General features: G+C 39.5%; 1 protein-coding gene across 10 annotated transcripts in view; it reads right to left on the reverse strand.

Moving 5' to 3' along the window:
* The window catches only part of NCOA1 (nuclear receptor coactivator 1), a 250,473-nt gene extending 231,493 nt beyond the window's left edge, over window positions 1–18,980 (reverse strand). For 8 of the 10 annotated variants that reach the window (XM_046661263.1, XM_046661261.1, XM_046661260.1 and 5 more), the window contains exon 1: window positions 18,656–18,980. The gene's annotated coding sequence lies outside the window, so the exon portion shown is untranslated. Of the gene's footprint in view, window positions 1–18,063; window positions 18,083–18,138; window positions 18,159–18,655 lie in introns of those variants that run through there. The other 2 variants (XM_046661256.1, XM_046661258.1) reach the window with 2 other exon arrangements.
* Between the last annotated feature and the right edge of the window lie 6 nt (window positions 18,981–18,986).

Here is an 18,986-nt window from a genome sequence, read left to right on the forward strand (position 1 = left end):
AATGTTAAACATACAGTTACCATATGACCCAGAAATTCTACTCCCAGGTGTATAACCAAAAGAAAGGAACATATGTCCATGTAAAAACTTCTACATGAAAGCTAATAATAGCGTTATCCATAACAGTCAAAAAGTGGAAATAACCCAAATGTCCATCAACAGTTGAGTGGATAAACAAAATGTAGTGTACCCATACGATGGAATATTATTTGGCCATAAAAAGGAATGAAGTACTGACACATGCTACAATATGAATGAACCTTAAAAACATTAGGCAAAGTGAAAGAAGCCAGACACAAAAGGTAGCATATTGAATGATTCCATGGATTTCTTTTTAGGGTAGTGAAATAGTCTGATATTAGCAATGATAGTTCCATAACTTTGTGAATATAGTAAAAGCCACTGAATTGTACACTACTTTTAAAAGATGACTTTACGTTATGTGAATTATATCTCAATAAAAATAATAATAGATAAAAATAAATGGGAAATCTTTCTTGGGGCTATCATAGCGAAGTTCTAGATATTTCACCATAGTAAATATAGTATGGCAATATGATTCCCAGAGCAACAGAAAAACCGCAAGAAGCATAGTATTAAGCAAATGTGTCCAGGTCAAGTCCTGGGGCTTTCTGATACACACATTACCAGGGTTTAACAAAAACAAAACACATATTGCTACACTCTGTGTGCCTGCCCCAAGCAGATACCAGTCATCAATCACAACACCCTCTGCCACTGAGCTGGAAATGGCCACAGATCTCTTCTGAATACACTTCTCTATGAACCCATTACCAATTTATCATAATTGATAACATTGCTCAAGGCTAGACCTGAAGGTACTAACCTCACACCTGTTTCTTTCTTAGTCTATTACACATGGAAAAATTAGTGGTCAGCACTTTAATGGTTTTATTAATTATAAGATACTTCAGACATACAAAAAAGGTATTGAAAATACATTACGTATACCCACTATCCAGCTAAAGAAATCTAATATCACAAATTCAATTAACACTTCCCCTACTTTTAATAAATACTTATCTTTTTAGAAAAAGAACTGTGACAATACTCTTGTTCTCTCAGTTAAAAATATCTGCCCTAAGCCTACATACATGGCCCATGGAGTAAAACCAACATCACTATTCACCCAGAGACTCTTAAGCGACCTCTGACATGTGACATTTACCACATATAAAATCTCTATCACTGTCGATTTTAACAAGAGAAGGAAACTCTCCCACATGTCAACAGCAATAGTAATGGAAACAGAAGTTAGAAAATGACCAGAGGGTTCTTTCCGTCCAAACTTTTCACTGTCACTTAGCCAAAGGCTAAGGCCTCCACCATCCACCTTTCCCTGTGTATTGTCAGTCTAGCATACTTCTCATTTTAACATCTATAATATTTTTCAAGGCACTTTCACACATACTATCACATTATCCCTACAAGATAGACAAGGCAGCTATATTTATACCCCTTTTTACAGATATGGAAGAACAAAGCGACTAAGAGCACAAGACTGGAGTCAAGCAGGGCTTGAATCCCTGCTTCACTACTTCTCAGCAACGTGAACTGCAAAATAAAGACGCCCGGCTTACAGCGCACTTATGAGGATTAGATTACATGATGCATATAAACCACTCAGCACAGAACCTGCTGTAAAAGCAGCACTAAATATATGGTAGCTGCTGATACTGTCACTGTTGTTCATTATGCAAGAACAGCTCCTAAACAAGGGAATCACGACTGGAACTTAGGTCTTTGATTCCACACAACACTGTTTCATTCTCAAATGGTCACCAGGAGTCCTATCTGAACAGAGCAGACTCTACCATTTCCAGGAAATGCTTTCCCCTTCTCATCTAGACACCATGGTGGTCACTTTAGGATTTTAAGAGTCAAAAGCCAATAGCAATAGCAACAGCTGCTAACATCACAAAAAGACAACTAGACATATGTGTCGCATAATACCATCTATAAAGTTGTCTTGCCTGCCTCCCAAAAAATTAAGCCTTAATCAAGCTTCTACATCAAACTACCAATGTACAGGATATACAGATGGTAAAGAAGTATGTTAAACTAAACTGAAATCCAGACCGTAAGAAATTCTACAGGACAAACAACCCAGGTTCTTCAACAGAAAAATGGCAAGGAAAAAAAAAGAAAGATTCTACAAATTAAAAAAAGACTTAAAAGGTATTTCAATCAATCCTGATGCCAAAAAAAATTTTTTTTAATTCTCCCCCCAAAAAAGGCAATAGCATTAGCCCCATGGACATCTGCTTGGGGGAGAGAACACGCTAGTGACATAACCAGAATAATGCAGAATATTTTAGGCTTTGGAACATTTCTCTTTTTCCCTTGTAAATCAATAAATTGGCATTCTGCTTTTTAAAAGAAAGGCACTAACAACACATATAGCCCTTGACTCTGCCTATGCTACACCTATGATAAAAGTCTTATTCTGAAGAGTATTTTTAAAGACTATGGGTTTAACAAGTTCTGAAAATGATCCCCCTACCCCCAATCTACAAGAGATGCCTGGAGCAAAGGTCAAGGGAAAAAACAAATAACAAGAAAAATCAGGAAGGAACACTACTGTAATTGAAGCTTAAAAGAAAACCCACACCATCAACAGGATTAGCTGTCAAGAGGAACCTTCCCAGAAGTAACTCATCTTATGATGCCATTTGAGATATCTTAATGAAAATTATAGCACCTCCCTGTCATCAAGCAGCAGCCAGCTTAAGGTAAATTAAATAAAAATTAACCTGAAATTTCAATATGAGCACAGGCTGTAATGAAGATTACTTGTTTATTTCCATATTATTCTAAAAAACTTTTCAGACAGCCCACAGTACCTTAGAATTAAAAAGGAAAAAGTGATGAAACTGGAGCAGAGAAAATGAGGGAGGAGAATAAGCTGAAGTCACAAGTAAGTTTAGCACACAAACTATATACCACAAGGTCCTATACAGCTGCAAGGGAAGGGCTGCACATTTAACTGAGCTCCCTTGCAAGGAGAGAAATTTAGGTTATAAGAGTCATGATGACTACGTTATATATGCAAACCACTTGGTCAAAGGAAACACAGCTTTTCCTGGTACCAAGACCTGGAAAAAAATTACTGCATGGGTTCTAATAATGATGATGATGACAAAAATAACGGCAGGTTGATTTGCACACTTAAAAATGGTCAAGATGGTAAATTTTATGTTATGTGTATCTTATCATAATTTTTTTTACAAACTGGGGGTAAAAAAAACAGCAGCTCATTTTCATTGCATGTGTCCTGGGCCAGGCACATTCTAAACATTTTATATGTTTAAACTCACAAAATTCTCACAACAACCTTGTGGAGGTAGGAAGAATTATTATGCCCATTTTGTACATGAGAAACCTGAGGCACCAAGAGGTTAAGTAACACACAACTAGGAACTAGCAGAGCCAGGATTCAAGCCCAGGGAATCTGGCTCCAGAGCCCACACACCTAACCATTACACAATCCCTCATCCATAACGGTCTCTCCCCTTGGGCAAAAGCATTTGCCATCAGCTAAAAGCAGTATTTGTCCATCAACTATTAGCTCATTCTGTGTTCACTCTCAGTCCTCCAGATTAGCTGCGAACAGTAACAGTAGTAGCAGTAGTTACAACATCCCCAAGAGCACTGAGATAAAGGAGATAATATCCTCACAAGAATTCTACAATAAGAGGAATACCAAATTTTATAAAGCTGTTTGTTTTAATGGGCCTCAACAAAGGTTGATTGCATTATCAAATTATTACCAAATAATTCTGTAAAAGTAATTCTACTCCAGTCTAAAGCAATGCAATCAATATACTCTGGTACTCTGGCTTGATCCAAGTAAAAACTCTGATTGTTTCTAAAGCAATGGAGTGAATGTGTTTATTTAAACAATTCTCAAAGACTGCTATTTCTAAGTACTAGGTTTTGATAAGAATTGGGCAGCAAAGTAAGAGGATACATACTTGACAGAGTGAAGATATTCTTTACTGCCAATTACAGGTGGACTGTACACTTTCATAGTCAATCAAGTGTCGAGTCAGGTTAATATTTTACGAAAATTAAGGAACCTAACCACTTAAGATATCTAAGTATGCAGCCAACCCACCTCTCCATGGAGGTGACCCAGAAATTATAGGATCAAAATTTTCCTGAAGCTGGTTCTGACTCTGCAGCAGTGGACAAACGGTCAATTGAGTCCCAAAGTTGTATACCATTCAGTGTAGTCACAATGATTTTGACCTGGAAAATTCTCAAAACAAGAGTTTCCCAACATTTATCTCAGCCATAAAATAACCTCAATTAAGCACCACATTCAATTGAGACATGTACCCCTGAGCTAACTAAATGAATTGTGTACCTATAGCAGGTTATTAGATACAAACCGATTAAATGCCCAGGGATAGCTGTAAAAAAAAAAAAAAATATATATATATATATATATATATATATATATGATGTAGGTTTTGGAGTTGTAGATAGCTCATATCTTTCTGAAATAACTAGATAGCAGGGTCAGCTGTCTATCAAGGCCATCCCTACTTAGTGTAAATACAACTACATCATACACACATTATGTCTAAGAAGCAATAACAAAAGACAAGCATCCCAAAAGGAAAGTGAACAAATATGAATAAGAGAGCCTTAGGGGAAAAAAATCCAATATACAATAAACATCTGATAAGACGATCAACTTTATCAATAGTCAGGGAATTGCAAATTACAACAATGTTGTAATACCATTTTTACCCATCAGACAGGTCCAAAATAGAAATGACTGATACTATCCAGAGTTGATAAAGGTGGAAGGAAGCGGCAACTATCATAAACTGTTAGTGGAAGTGTAAATTGATACAGCCTCTGGGATAACATTTTGAAAGGACATCGATTTTTTAAATGTGCAGAACCATTAACTCCATAGGTATGTTTTCATACATATGCAAAAACAAGTAGAAACTAGGATGTTTACCAAAACATGACTTGCAACAGCAAAAATCTGGATATCTAAATGTCCATCAAAAGAGAAATGGTTAAATAAATTATGGAATATACATCTAATGTAATGCTATGCAGCATTTTATGCAAAGATAAAATGGCTCCTTCATGTTCTGACACAAAAAGATTACAATGACATTAAGTTTAAAAATCCTGTAACAATTTAAAAAGTATGATTCTTTTTGTGTAGAGGGGGAAGGAGGGAGGGAGGGAGGGAGGGAAGGAGTTTAGGGATAGATGCCAACGGAGGTTGGGAGGGTCTGAATTACTCAGGACTCTATCAGTTCCAAGACACAGAAACCCAACTTAAACTAGCACAAGCAAGTTAGGGAACTGATTAGTTCATTTGACTGGGAAATATAGGGTGGATCTAATTTAAGATTCAAGCGGATCCAGAGGCTCCAATGACTCCCCGTGCTCACACATGGGAGCATGTGAAAATGTGTGTGATTGTGCATTTGTAAGTGTGTGTGTATGAGTCTGTCTATCTGTCTCAGTCAGCTCTGTATGTTGGCCTCATTCTTTCCTATGGCAGATAAGTTTTCTTCATGTGGCCAGGCACACTCCAACTCAGCTTAGCAACCCCAAGGGAATGAGCCTATCCCTCATCCATCTGTTTTTCAATCTCAAGGAAGGGCTCTAAACCTGCTTTGGTCATATGGCTAACCTGCAGCAATTACTGCGTCCAAAGGATTATAGCATTATGACAGACCAAACCTAGGTCACATGCCCATCCCTTGCCCAAGAGAGAAGATACTGTCATCTGAAATGTGGATTAGGGGGTGTTAGCCTAAATTAACAGCTATCATATAATCCACAACAGAGATTTTCACCTTTTAACTCTATATATTTCCACTACTTTGAATTTGTTATTAGAATATAGTCATGTAATTTATATATATATATATATATGGTTTATTTAATTTAAAAAGGAGAAAATTATTGGAATGCAGTCAGAAAGAAAGCCTACAGTCTAAAAAGTTCAGGGTTGATGACTTTAGGAATAAAACTGGGAGAAAAATATGCCTCATGTATAAATAAGGATCTGGACTTCCTAGTACTTCATACTTGATCAACATTTTAACCACCACCCAAAGTCTTCATCAAAACAAGTATTAAAAGACAAACAAAAAAATGGAGAAAACAGATTTTAATTAATTAGCAATATGTTGATAAGAGGAAGAGAAAAGACCTCCAGGGACCCTAAGGAGAAATTTTATGAAATCCTCAGACAACAAAAGGTCTCCAATAGCATCTGAAAGCCCTACCCCAAAAGTAGAGACATTAGTAAAATTTCTCCTTCAATTGTCCCGAGGACTACCATTCAACACTACAAATTCTTTTCACAAATAAATTTAGTAATAAAAATCCCATTTAGACTGACACACAAAAACAATTCCTCGTTACTTCAATGACTCCAAGCAGGGCCTACGAATTCTAGTATTCATCTCTCTAAAGAAAGCCAATTCTGCTATGGTAAGGCAAAGACATTTACTGCTCACCAAATATTCATTTCTTGCCCACATTTCCTAGCCCCTTAAGTAGTGCCCTGCAACTACTTCTGGCCAATGGGCTATAAGAGGAAGTGATGTGAGTCACTTCAGGGCCAAAAGCAGAGTAACCAAGGAGGCTCCATGTTCCAGATTCAAAGTTCCAAATGTACTTTATTATTTTAACTACAGCATCCTTTATTTGTGTTCCATGGGACCATGGTATAAGTAAGTATCATTCCAAATCCTACAAATCTAATTCAAATTCCACTTCCTCCAGTAAGCCTACCCAGACCATGCTAGGCTTCTGGCAGCAGCAGTAACACACTTAAGTATGTATACTGTGGGTAAAGCACTATGAAAGCATTGTGATACTGGCTGACCTCTACCCTCCATAATTTACAATGTGGCTGGTAGGAAAGGACACATGTAAAAACAGAAACAAGTATACATGACAATAAATAAATTTCAAGTGAGTGCTAAAAATAGGTGCTAGAGGAGTTTCCACATATCTCAGTTAGGAACTAACAATATTAGTTATAAACTCCAATATGACATCTTTTATACTATTTTCTAATTCAGGTATTTAAATAAAATGAGACTCCCTATAGGGATTATAATCTCCTTGAAGGGCAGGAACCCTAAGATATAATAACCTTATGTTTCCCCTAAATTATCATTCAAACAAGTATTCAATAAAAATGTATTTTTTACATTTTTAGATACATTCTACACGAGAAGAACATGTTGAAAAATAAAACAGAAGTGCAGTAATCCTCAAACATTAGGAATTTGTGTCTCCAGCACAGCTAAGCAGAGAGAGGGAGGAGCACAAGTCTTTCCGTTATCCATGGCAGGTAGAGCTCAACACTGGAGAACAATGAGTCACCAGGCTACCCCAAACTTGTGAACATAGCTCTTAACAGCCAACTTCTCATGCTGTAGGACTATACGCTCCCTGAGCAATATCTGATTTCCAATTCAGCTTCTCAAATACCCTAAAACCAGTGAAGAGAATCCCCAGATATTATGTATGAGTATTCCAGGTACACATACAAAAAAGGTCTAGTTCTCTAAGTACATTAATAAGCAGCATTATGATTTAATCAATGTGATTTGCCAAATATTTTAATATCTACATGTGTAAGACATAGCAGAGGACAAAATATAAAATATGATCCTCTTCTCCCATTCTCATACCCTAATTTGGAAGATAGGAAACCATGAAAACAAAAAATTCCACACAGTACAAGGCAGTATAAAGTGTCAAGTGAATAACAAGGAAAATAAATATTAGAAGAATCCATTGAAGGAAGAGATTGCTTTCAAATTTTATAGTCTGAACACCTAACAAGCAAGGTAGAATCTGAGCTGAGTTTTAAAGGATAGGTAGAACTTTAAGAGATACAGACTAGGCTAAGGGAGAATATTCCAAAGAAAGGAATATATAATAGGATGGAAATTGAGAAGCCCAAGGGATGTTTAGGGGATAGTAAAGGGACAATTTTATTTTGAACAGTTCATTGGGGGAAACTAGTGGGAACTGAGACAAGAAAAGTAGGCTGGTGCCAGATACTGGAAAGCTTTAAATGACAGACTAAGGAAAAAGTTTATCTTGACAGTAATGAGGAGCCATTGAAGGTTTTTAAGCAAAGTACCGCAATGAAAATAAAAATTAGGATGATCATTCCAAAACAAAATTTAGGACAGAGTGAAGAAGGAATTCACTGGGGACAATGAGACCACTTTGGATACTATCATAATAATTACGCCTAAATTAGAACGAAGACAGTGAAGAGAAAAAAGAACAGATCTAAGGAGCTGATAGAACATGGAAAGTGTTTTTAGCATACGTCAAATCAGACCCTAAGGACTCTAGAAAGCTGAGATTCAGATGCGAGAAAAAGGTTAAAAGCACAGCAACTGTGAATTCCAGCCTACCCAGCAGGGTTTCCCCAAACTTGAATTGATACTGGGCTCTTCTATGCATATATGTATTCCCACCTCCACACTCATACAAAAGGTACACCCTTTTCTGGGGGTGTTGGGGAGACAGGTGGGAAATGATATATAAAAGCAGACAAGTGACGAAGCTTAGGTAGTTGTGCAACAAATAGATAGAACTCAAACATCCATAAAGGCCAAAGGCATTACAATCACATCTATTGCAAAATGGAAAAACAGACTGCAAATCCAGTCATCCTGCAGGTTTGAGGGATGACATTAGATACATCCATTCAACTTGGCAAGAGGGTAAGACCGGATGAATGGAGTTATTAAGGTCCCAGTCCTTAACAACAGAAGTTCTTAACCTTTGGGGAAGTCATGGACCCATTTAGGAATTTGGTAAAAGCTATAAACCCTCTTCCCAAAGAAATATGCCTAAACTCACAAAATTTTGCAAATAATTTCAGAGTGTTCAAAAACCCCCAAAGCCTATGTAGACTCTTAATCCATGAACTCCCAAGGGTCCTTAGGTAAAAATGCTTGCTATAAAACACAACCATTTTTAGCATAGATCCCACAGTTAAAAAGTTTCTGAATAGGAAGCTATATATGTATATTTATTTATAATTTATACACACTGCACACTAGACCAATAAACTATGTACCTTGTAAAGTATACAAAAAATGGAAATTTAAAAGAATGACATTATAATAAAATAAGCAATTTTTAAGCATTTAAAAGAATGACATTATAATAAAATAAGCAATTTTTAAGCATTTTACTTATTGACAACACAGCTTTATGCTCTTTCTAATAAATACTGTTATTAATACCACAATACCACTATTTTTGGTGAGAGAAATGTGATTGAACATGGTTTATTATTTTTTAATTTCGCTTTCAGATTTTTTGTAATACAGCAACTTGAAAGCCTGGTTCTAAATTCAGTTCATTTTTATAATAAATAACCATTTTACTGGTTTAAATGGCTATCACAGCCAGAAAACATACTTTACAAAGATGAGTAAAATAAAAGGAAGAACTGCATCACTTACACACTGAATAAAACATGATGTTCAATTTTCAACCCCATTCACCATTTATGCAAAGGTTTTTGCTAAAATTCAGCTAGTGCATTTCCATATTTCCTGATGACAATCAGTTGTTCTTACTAACTAATCAGATGGTACTGCCTTTTTGTATTTTCAGCAGATGGGCTCAAAACCACTAAAACATTTCTTTTACAAGGTTTTTATACACGCTAGAAAATTCTGTTTCCAAGTTTAAGTGCACGTATAAAAACGTTCTTAAAGTTAACATACATCATTTTCAGCAATTAAATCCAACAATGATGGAAATAACTCAAATATCCATTTTCAATAACTTATCTCCATAGCACTGAATTTTATTTTATTTTGAAACTAGTTACTTTTGGAGTCACTGTTAAGAACTTATCATCATCCCAAAGGGAGAGATTAAGTAAGTGTGTTTATTTTTCATAAATATCTGCTAGGTAGCATGCTACTCACAGGCACTTGTCACAGAAAATGTCAGCAAATTGGGACATTTGGTTTTTGTGAAAGAAAAATGAGTAAGTCATCTCTAAGTTAGACAATTCTTAAATCCTTTGCCTCAAGATGACCAGTTAACTTCTTTGAAATATACAGAAGATCTGCATGGCGACTCCCTATTGCAATACAAAGTATGTTAAAGTCTACCGTTTAAAATGGTAAATTTAAAAATCCAATTACTCAGGCCCCTCTAACCTGTAAAACCTCACAACAGACTGAAAGTAAAGAAACTTCCTTACAGACCGCTAATATTTCTCCCATTTCCCAGATAATTTTATGTAAACCCTACTGTAGGGACCACTGTTCTAAATGTGCCTGAGCTCCCAAGGGTCAAAGCTCTCTATCAGTGCCTTCCCACCAACTTCTCTTGCATGCTATCAAAGTTTAAAGGAGTTATCTTTAAAGGTACTCTAATTATACTGTATCCATCTCTGAACTACTAACAGTTTGGCAAAAGACACAACTGCAACACATTCTGTGTCACCAGTTGTCTTCAATACTGTTCCCTCAGTGTAATGTCGGCTAGCGGTTCAAATAATAGACGGGGCTGGAACAAGGTCCAAGACTCTTCATGACATATCCTGCCTTAAATCCTTTTTGGAACATGGTAGGGCATAAATAAATCAGTAAAATAAATCACGAACTATATTGAGAGCCAGGGGCTTTTAACTTGCATGACCAATCTCACTATAAGTGAGATATATTTGTACAAGGAGACACCACTTTTACACTTAGAAAACAAGTCCACTGCATCATCTTAAGAATGCCAAATGATAATACACTGTTTAAAAAAATAACTACTGCTTTAAAAAAAAAAAAAGTGTTAGCTAGCGAAAAAGATTTTGCACTAACTTCCACCAAAAAAACACAGTCTGTTCTCAAATATACATAAAAATGAGTGAATAAGTTCCCAGTGTGGTAAGCCTTACATATGGAATCATTTCAAAAACCATGAAAATATAAAATTTGGGGTGTAAAACCTGCCAAAAAAAGATCCACGTAAATTTGGAAAACTGACATTTCTCATTTTCATCCAGATCTTCATACTTCACTGCTCCCCACCACCTCCTTCCACTAAAATCCCTTAGTGTCTTGATACTGCACGTAGAACATCTGGTTCCCTCTGCCACTTCAGCTGGTGCCACACTCCTCCTTGCACTTTCCCCCTTCATTACTCCCTAAATAACCCCTAGCTTTTCTGCACTTTCATCTTTGCTATTTAATCTTCCTGAGTCTACTGCTCTCCTCACCCTCACTCATAGAGAAACCATCCCCTGCCTTCAACGTTCTTGTTTACCAGCAAGCCCTCCATGAAACTTGCCCTGAGCCCTCTCAAATGAAAGTAATTGCTCCCTCTCCTGAATCCTCAAAGCACTATTTCAGTACCTCTCTCACAGCACTCATCACACTCAATTAGTATCACAAGTATTTGTGTGTTTGTCTTACCACCTCTCTTAGGTCATAATCTCCTGAAGAAGAGGATCTATATCTTATCACTTAATTTCCCTATCTTTTTAACAACAGCACACCTTGAACAAAGTAGGTACTCATGTAACTATATCTTTAATGAATGACTGAGTGGCTTGTTAGAAATTCAATTACAGACTTCCTGTACAATCTGGAATGGAGAGGGAGGTATGACTTAGACTTTGCAGAACAAGTAACTTTGCCCTGGTTTCCTCCAAACAAACTCACCAAAGTAAAGCCAGTATTACACATATAGGTGCATTCAAAAAGCAAGGACATTTCATCCTTCAACTATCTAGTCAAATGCGGTGTGATATCTTTATATATACACACATACACTCACAACAGAACATCTTCTGTTAAACAATCAAATCTATGCTTGACAACAAAAGCACATAAATATTTTAACCATATAAACAAACTAAAAATTTAAGATGTAATATATTAAATTTATCAGAATAAAATCAACCATTCAAAGTACAAGTGGAAACATAAGAGAATGACCAAGCAATTTATTTCCAGTGAAAAAAAAATACTCTCTGCTTGAGCTATTTAAATACTAACAAAACCTGAGAGGCAGAACGTTATTGCTAAGAATCCAAAACCAACTATTCAAAGATAAGCTTACCTAGACAGAAGCACCAAAGAATCAACATTACTAAAGTACAAAGGTGAGATCAGAAACAGCACAAAAATCTTAAAGTGACACTTTCATCAAGTAACTAGTATATATGGCTCCTGGGTCAACAGAAAGCAAGGAGATTTCAGAAGACTCCACTGCACATGTACAGAACAGAGAGTCCAGAAAGGAAAAGAGGGCTACGAGGTGGCCAAGTGTGGTGAACATGCCTTGGAAAGAATCCAATTTAAAGGTACACTTGTGATTTCAGGTCAGAAGACCTGGACTCAAATGTCACCCCTAACACCTACAAGCTGTGCAATCTTACAGCAGCCACTTAGCCTCCCTGAGCCCTGTTTCCTCATTTATAAAACGTAATATGTAGAGCAAGCACAGTACTTGAGTGCAGTGTGCCTCGGAGACAGCCTTCAATAAATATTTGCTGACTCTGAATGAGGGCCATACTAGAAAAGCAGACATTGCTCTCCAGGCACTTTTGTAGTTTTTGAGAGAGCCACCTTAATTAATTCCTGATTAATACCTTGTTACAATATTTGACAGCCAATTTTTGACCAAAAAATAAAAATATTCCTTTCCGCCTAGCTTACACATTACTCAAAAGCTTACTAGAATTCGTAAAATTTAAAGTCTTTTCGTAATAACTGTCAAATACAAAAAGTAACTCTCATAAAAAAAGCCTGGAAGCCAAATACCTGGGTTCTTGCCCAAGTAATGCCACTGAATACGTGAACCATGAAAAAGGACTATATTTTCCCAGCCTTAGTCTTCTCATCTGTAATATTAAAGAGGCTAGCCTAAATTACCATTAAAGCCTCTTTATTCTAAATGTTGTGGTTCATGCCATCTCAAGGATTTTCCAATCTAATTAGGAAAATCAATTCAATATAGACTAAAAACAGAATCTCTTTCAAAAAAAAAAGAAAGGAAAAAAGAAATTTATTATATAGAACAAACTGAGTAATTGATGCTAAGGGAGTGATAAAAATCAAGCTTTCTAGAGAACATACCAGTTTTTTTTTGTTTTTTTGAGGAAGATTAGCCCTGAGCTAATATCTGCTGCCAATCCTCCTCTTTTTGCTGAGGAAGACTGGCCCTGAGCTAACATCCGTGCCCATCTTCCTCTACTTTATATGTGGGACGCCTGCCACAGCATGGCTTTTGCATGTCCGCACCCGGGATCCAAACTGGCGAACCCTGGGCCGCCAAGAAGCGGAACGTGTGAACTTAACTGTTGCACCACCGGGCCGGCCCCGAGAACATACCAGCTTTGACCCTGTTTTTGAAGGTCAAGAGATAAAAGAAATACAATTTAAATAAAGAAAATGAAATGTAAAATCAAAGAAGCAAGACATCTACAGGTGATTATAATACTTTCCTCACTTGTATGGCACTTTACAGCTTACAAAGAATTTCTGCATATGCCATCTGCAGCAAATTTTCTGGACTGAGAAATTCAAGAACAGTTTAAATGATTTACATTTGATAAATCTGTCCACAAAGAATCTCCACTAAAAACAATAACATCAAAAAACATTTTAGAAAGGAATTCTTTCAGCACGCATATGCAGGATGAATTAGAGAGGCAAATGCAAGCAGGCAAACAGCTATAAACCTACAAATCATAGAATTTTAGCACAAGAAATGTGAAATCAAAGTGCTCATTTAATGATAGAGAAACTCAGGCCCACAGGGTTGATGTGACCCTCATTACTCCGTGTGCAAAATGACAGGAAGACCAGACTGTAGAACCAGAAATAACGGGAAATCCAAGAAATTGCAAAGACAAGAATCAGAGAATTTGGTGAGGGATTAGTGATGTGTTTAGGTTATGGAAGTACAAGAAAACATTACAAAAGTTTTTCTATGTGCCAATCATTATGCTAGACATATCTTGTCATTTAATATAATAAGTTAATTTAAAGATCACGACAATATGAGGATAAGTACATTATTCCAATTTTAAACACGAAAACCTGAAGTTTAGTGTGGTTAAATAAGTAGCCCAAGGTTAAATCTACTAAGTGCCTGGAAGAGCCAGGACACCATCCTCTGTCTGAAGTCGAGCCTCCAGTTCCAAAAGCAGCTTAAAAATTGTCTCAAAATTACAAGCCAGGAGGGCAAAAATGAAATATCACTCTGGAAACATTGGATAATCCAGTGTTATTAGAATTCCGGTCCTGTTAATAGGTGCACTTCGCCTCTGTGCTTGCACCTATTGTTATCAGTCTGGTCTGTCTTTGTTCCCAATGGTCTGGTCCAAGATGTCTCAGTAAAGCCAAACTTCCCACCCTCCACACTGAAACTTATTCACAAAGCAAGATTAGATCAAAATATATCTAAGATGAGCATGACTAGACTGATTAATCTCAAGTCTTCCACAACTCCTCAAGTGACTATAGCTTCTGTTTTGGCATAAGCTATTTATCTTCAAGATATAACTATACTAAGCTTTTCTAAAGCCTGTCACTTCAAGGAGCCTCAAAAATACTGTTGCAGATGGGGGTATGGGGGAGGAAGCATGGAAACAACAACCCACTCTACTTGCACTTCTAGAATTGGACTTATATGTTGGTGTCAGTGTTTTGTAATAATTTCTCTCATTCAACCTTATTGAATCCTGCAGAAATATAAAATAATCATTTCTCTACTCTATATTAATCCAAATACTGTGCTCCCACAAAATATTGTCCAGAACTATAGGAAAAAACTTGCACCTTTTTTTTTTTAAGGTATTCTCTTTGCATTATTTTTATTTATTTTATTTTTTTTTTTTTTGAGGAAGATTAACCCTGAGCTAACATCTGCTGCCAATCCTCCTCTTTTTGCTGAGGAAGACTGGCCCTGAGCTAACATCCGTGCCCATCTTCCTCTACTTTATATGTGAGACGCCTACCACAGCATGGCTTGCTAAGCAGTGTCATGTCCACACCTGGGATCCGAACCAGTGAATCCCAGGCCACGGAAGCGGAATATGCACACTTAACCGCTGTGCCACTGGGCTGGCCCCTGCACCTCCTTCTTAAACTAAGCAACCAAGAATGGTACCCAGTTGTCATTATGCCATTTTATGACCTCTGACCACATATGTTGAGAGAAAGCCAGAAAGTCTAACTAAAATATAAAGAAGGGATAAGGGAAGACTTGAAACGACTGGACCTCACCCCCAACAGTAAGAAAAAAGGTCAGAGACCACGGGGCCCATCCTCAGTGACAAATGACCAAGAGTTAAGCTACTGGTTAACCTGGGAGAAAAGCAATAAAGGAGTCCTTTCCTACAGTCTAGTCTATCCAAATGAGAAGCAAAGCTGAACAAGGTGGGGAGAAATCTGTACATCTCTACAGCCCAGGCTGGACACGGTGCTGTCATTCAACTCCTGAAACACATGTATTTCACTCTATCCCACATTCCCCTCTGCGCCAGATATCTGCAGGTAATGTAAAAAGGAGCCCGCCACATGTTTTTGGACCTCTGCCAGGAAAGGAGCTGATGGCCCTCTGAGAATTCCTGTAATTATCACATGTAGAAGGCAAAAATCACTGCCAAGACAATAACGAGCATCCTGGGGATCTCCTATGCCCCACAACTTAGGGGATTGTATTCAGTGGTGTGTGCCTGTATTGACCTCCCATACATGCGCTAAAATGAAAGCTATGTTGTTCATACGGTTTAGGGCCAACCAACTCCACAGATATGCAACATATTCAAACAATGTAGAGCCCTTGGGGGATAGCGCAAAAAAGACAAACTAAAGTAAGCAGTAGAGGTAGTGTCTAAGAGAAGCTATGTGAAATGGACAACAGAGAAACAAGGGCTAAAATGTCCTTTAAAAAACAATTATAAATCATATTCTGATATACAGTCCAGCAGAGAAAAGATTTTTAAGGAATGCCTAATATCCTCTCTTCCCCACTCCACCTTTCAGCACCTCTACAGCACCCTCACCACTTACTCAACATTTAGTCCTGGGGAAGACGGATCACTGGATTAGCAGGATCAAGAGTACATGCAGAGAACATTCCATCCTGGGAACAACATCTTTAAATTATTTAGGCTTGTTTACCACCCTTCACTATAGAGTAAAAGTGTGAAATTTTGCCAGCACTTTCATAATATATACCAGTCAGCACCATAGCAACCCTATCCTCTGCCCACCAAAAGATTAACACATACACAGAAAACAGGAAATTCAACAAAAATTAAAGTTCAACCCTAGAGTCCCTCAACAGTTAAATGTCTTAAATAGTAGCAGTATCTTTATATCACACCCACTTCAGGCTACCCTTACAGCTTCCTGGCATAAGCGAATTCTTGGGATTATACAAACTGCTGCTTCTGTTTCCAGCCCAGATTTCTAGAAATGAAACCCTGGAATTGAGGGAGAAAGAAAAACAAATGTTGGCAGAAAGAGGGAGGAAAATGCATTGTCTATATAATCCCAGTTTAAGTGGAACAATCACCATTAGTCCCATCAAGCACTTTTTTCCGATAAAACCACTTACCCAAAAATGCAGATCTAAAATACTCCCTTGGCTTAAACCACAAAAAGCAATTTAATAGACACAGTCCTACAGATTTTCTCAGAAAGAAATGAGGAAGAGATTAACTTTAAACTATGTAAGATTCAAGTTTTGCACCTTAAAAGTCGAACTTCATTGTGAGTTAAACAAGTGTAATAAAGAAGCAGTGCAAATGTCTACAAAAATCAAACCAAACACCTGTTCTCAGAAGCAACACCCATGCATTTTCTCTCCAAACCATGTATTCTCTAATCAGGCCCCCTTTTTGATCTACTGTTCCCAACGCATAAAGTCTGAAGAAGAAATGGAGGGAAAACATTTCAGAGGCTAGTTCAGAAAATCAAATTAGATCTTTTCACAACGTACAGGAGATAAAATAGAAATGCTTCCAGCTGTATCTAGTTTGTGAGAAAGAGTACAAGGAACGCCCATGTTAATACTAAGCTGAATCAAACCCCACTGGTACCTTTAACCCAAAACTATTTCTAGTTAAAGAGCCAAAAGACCCAAGCAAATACTTTCTTTTCACATTATTCTCAACATGAAGAAACCTGACCCCCTTCCTACTACATCATAGCTTCTGTGAAACAGGCTGAGAGGCCCCTTTGGCCAGAGTCTTTTTTTTTTTTTTTTTTTTTTGAGACTAACCTCCAACCAATTCCAGAAGAGACAAACCTCAAACAAATTTAACCCCTGAAATCCATCCCTTCTACAGTACAGTGTAATCCCAGCTTCATCGCAGCAACGTTTCACACAGACACTTGAAGATTTCTTAATCACTGAAGTGCAAGCCTCAGCCCTCACAAATCATCGCCACAGAGATTACTCTTGGCATCGGTGCTGGGACTGCAATTCACTCAAGAACCCTTCATTCCCCATCATCATACTCGACATTAAAAATTCACCGTCTCAAAAGAAAAAATGTCACCTTCTCCACAAGGACACCTGCCTCTTCAACGCCTCTACAATGAACGAGGAGACCCAAGCATGAAACGCTAAAAGATCCTTCAGCTTAAAGTTTTCCTCCCCGCCAAACTCTGCAGCCACGGCACCGTGGACTGTCCTTGTCACACACACAGGCTTTATTGTCAAACCCTCCGTCTCCCTCTAACATTGTCAGCAGAGGCAGTGTCTAGCCCATGGGAGTGACCGTTTGAAAAACAAAAAACAAAACCCCACAGCTAGGTAGTAAGGACTAGGGACCCCGGTGTCCGGTTTCTCCATTTCTCTTGCAAGAGGCCAGAGAGCCGCTCGAGTTTTGTCGCTGACCATTAACCAATCCCACCTCCCAATCCTCCAGCCAGCACGTCTGCTACCCTTCCTAGGTCCTTTCAGCAGAATCCCAGGAAGGGGACCAAACCCTAGCCAGACCATTAAAATTTCACTTATCCATCCCATTTCTACCTCCGAAATCCCCTGGCGGGAGGAGAAAGCAAGTGCGCCGGGGTAACGAGAAGCGCCGTCGAAGGCCGCGCTTACGGAAAGGCTCGCCGCGGTCATCCCCATTTCGCAGTCCGGGCAAGCGAGACTCGGAAAGGTTACCCGGCTGGCCAAGGTCACCGCGCTCGCCGGGCCGAGGGGCGCCCGCGCCGACTTCCGGCTCCCCCTCTCGGCGGCGGGGAGCGCAGGAGGGCTCGGGGCGCCGCTCCCCACGCCGGGCGGGCGGCCGCGAGCCTCGCGCCCCCTCCGCGGATGCTCGCCCTGTCCGCGCTAACTAGGGCAACCGGGAAAGGGGACAGAGAAGTCGCCGCTGCAGCTCTTCCCCTCGGCGGGCGCAGCCCCCAGCTGGTGCCCGTGACAGCTGCGACCTACGCCCCCTCCAGCCGCGCGAGGCCGAGGGAGAACTCGGGGAAAGTGGGAGGGAGCGGCACGGAGAGAAAGGGAGCGGGGGGCGGAGGGGCGCCAGCTGCTCCCCGCCCCCTAGGGCCTCGGCGGCCGCGCGGCTCGTGACAGCTGCACCCACTGGGAGGCTCGGCGCCCGCCGCCCGCCACTCACCTGCCGCCGCCGCCTCTGGGCCGCGCTGACGGGCGCCGCGCTCGCTCGCGACCGTGGCGGCGCCGCCGCGGCCTCCGCCGCTCCTCGGGCCGGAGCCCGCCGCCGCCGCGGCTCTCCGGCCCCCTCCTCCGCAGCAGGGGTCCCCCCGCAGGGGGATGCAGAACGAGCCCAGCGCAGGCTCCCCTCGAGGGAGCAGCAAGCAGCAGGGCGGCCGAGCGCTCGAGGCCGCGGTCCAGCCGTCTGAGGGGAGAGCTCGGCGAATCGCGTCAGACTCCCGCTCGCCTGGCCCGAAGAACAGGCATTTCAGCCGCTCTCCGCGGCCGCCATGTTC

The sequence above is a fragment of the Equus quagga genome, chromosome 5 (assembly GCF_021613505.1).
Source record: "Equus quagga isolate Etosha38 chromosome 5, UCLA_HA_Equagga_1.0, whole genome shotgun sequence".
In the NCBI taxonomy this organism is placed as follows: domain Eukaryota; kingdom Metazoa; phylum Chordata; class Mammalia; order Perissodactyla; family Equidae; genus Equus; species Equus quagga.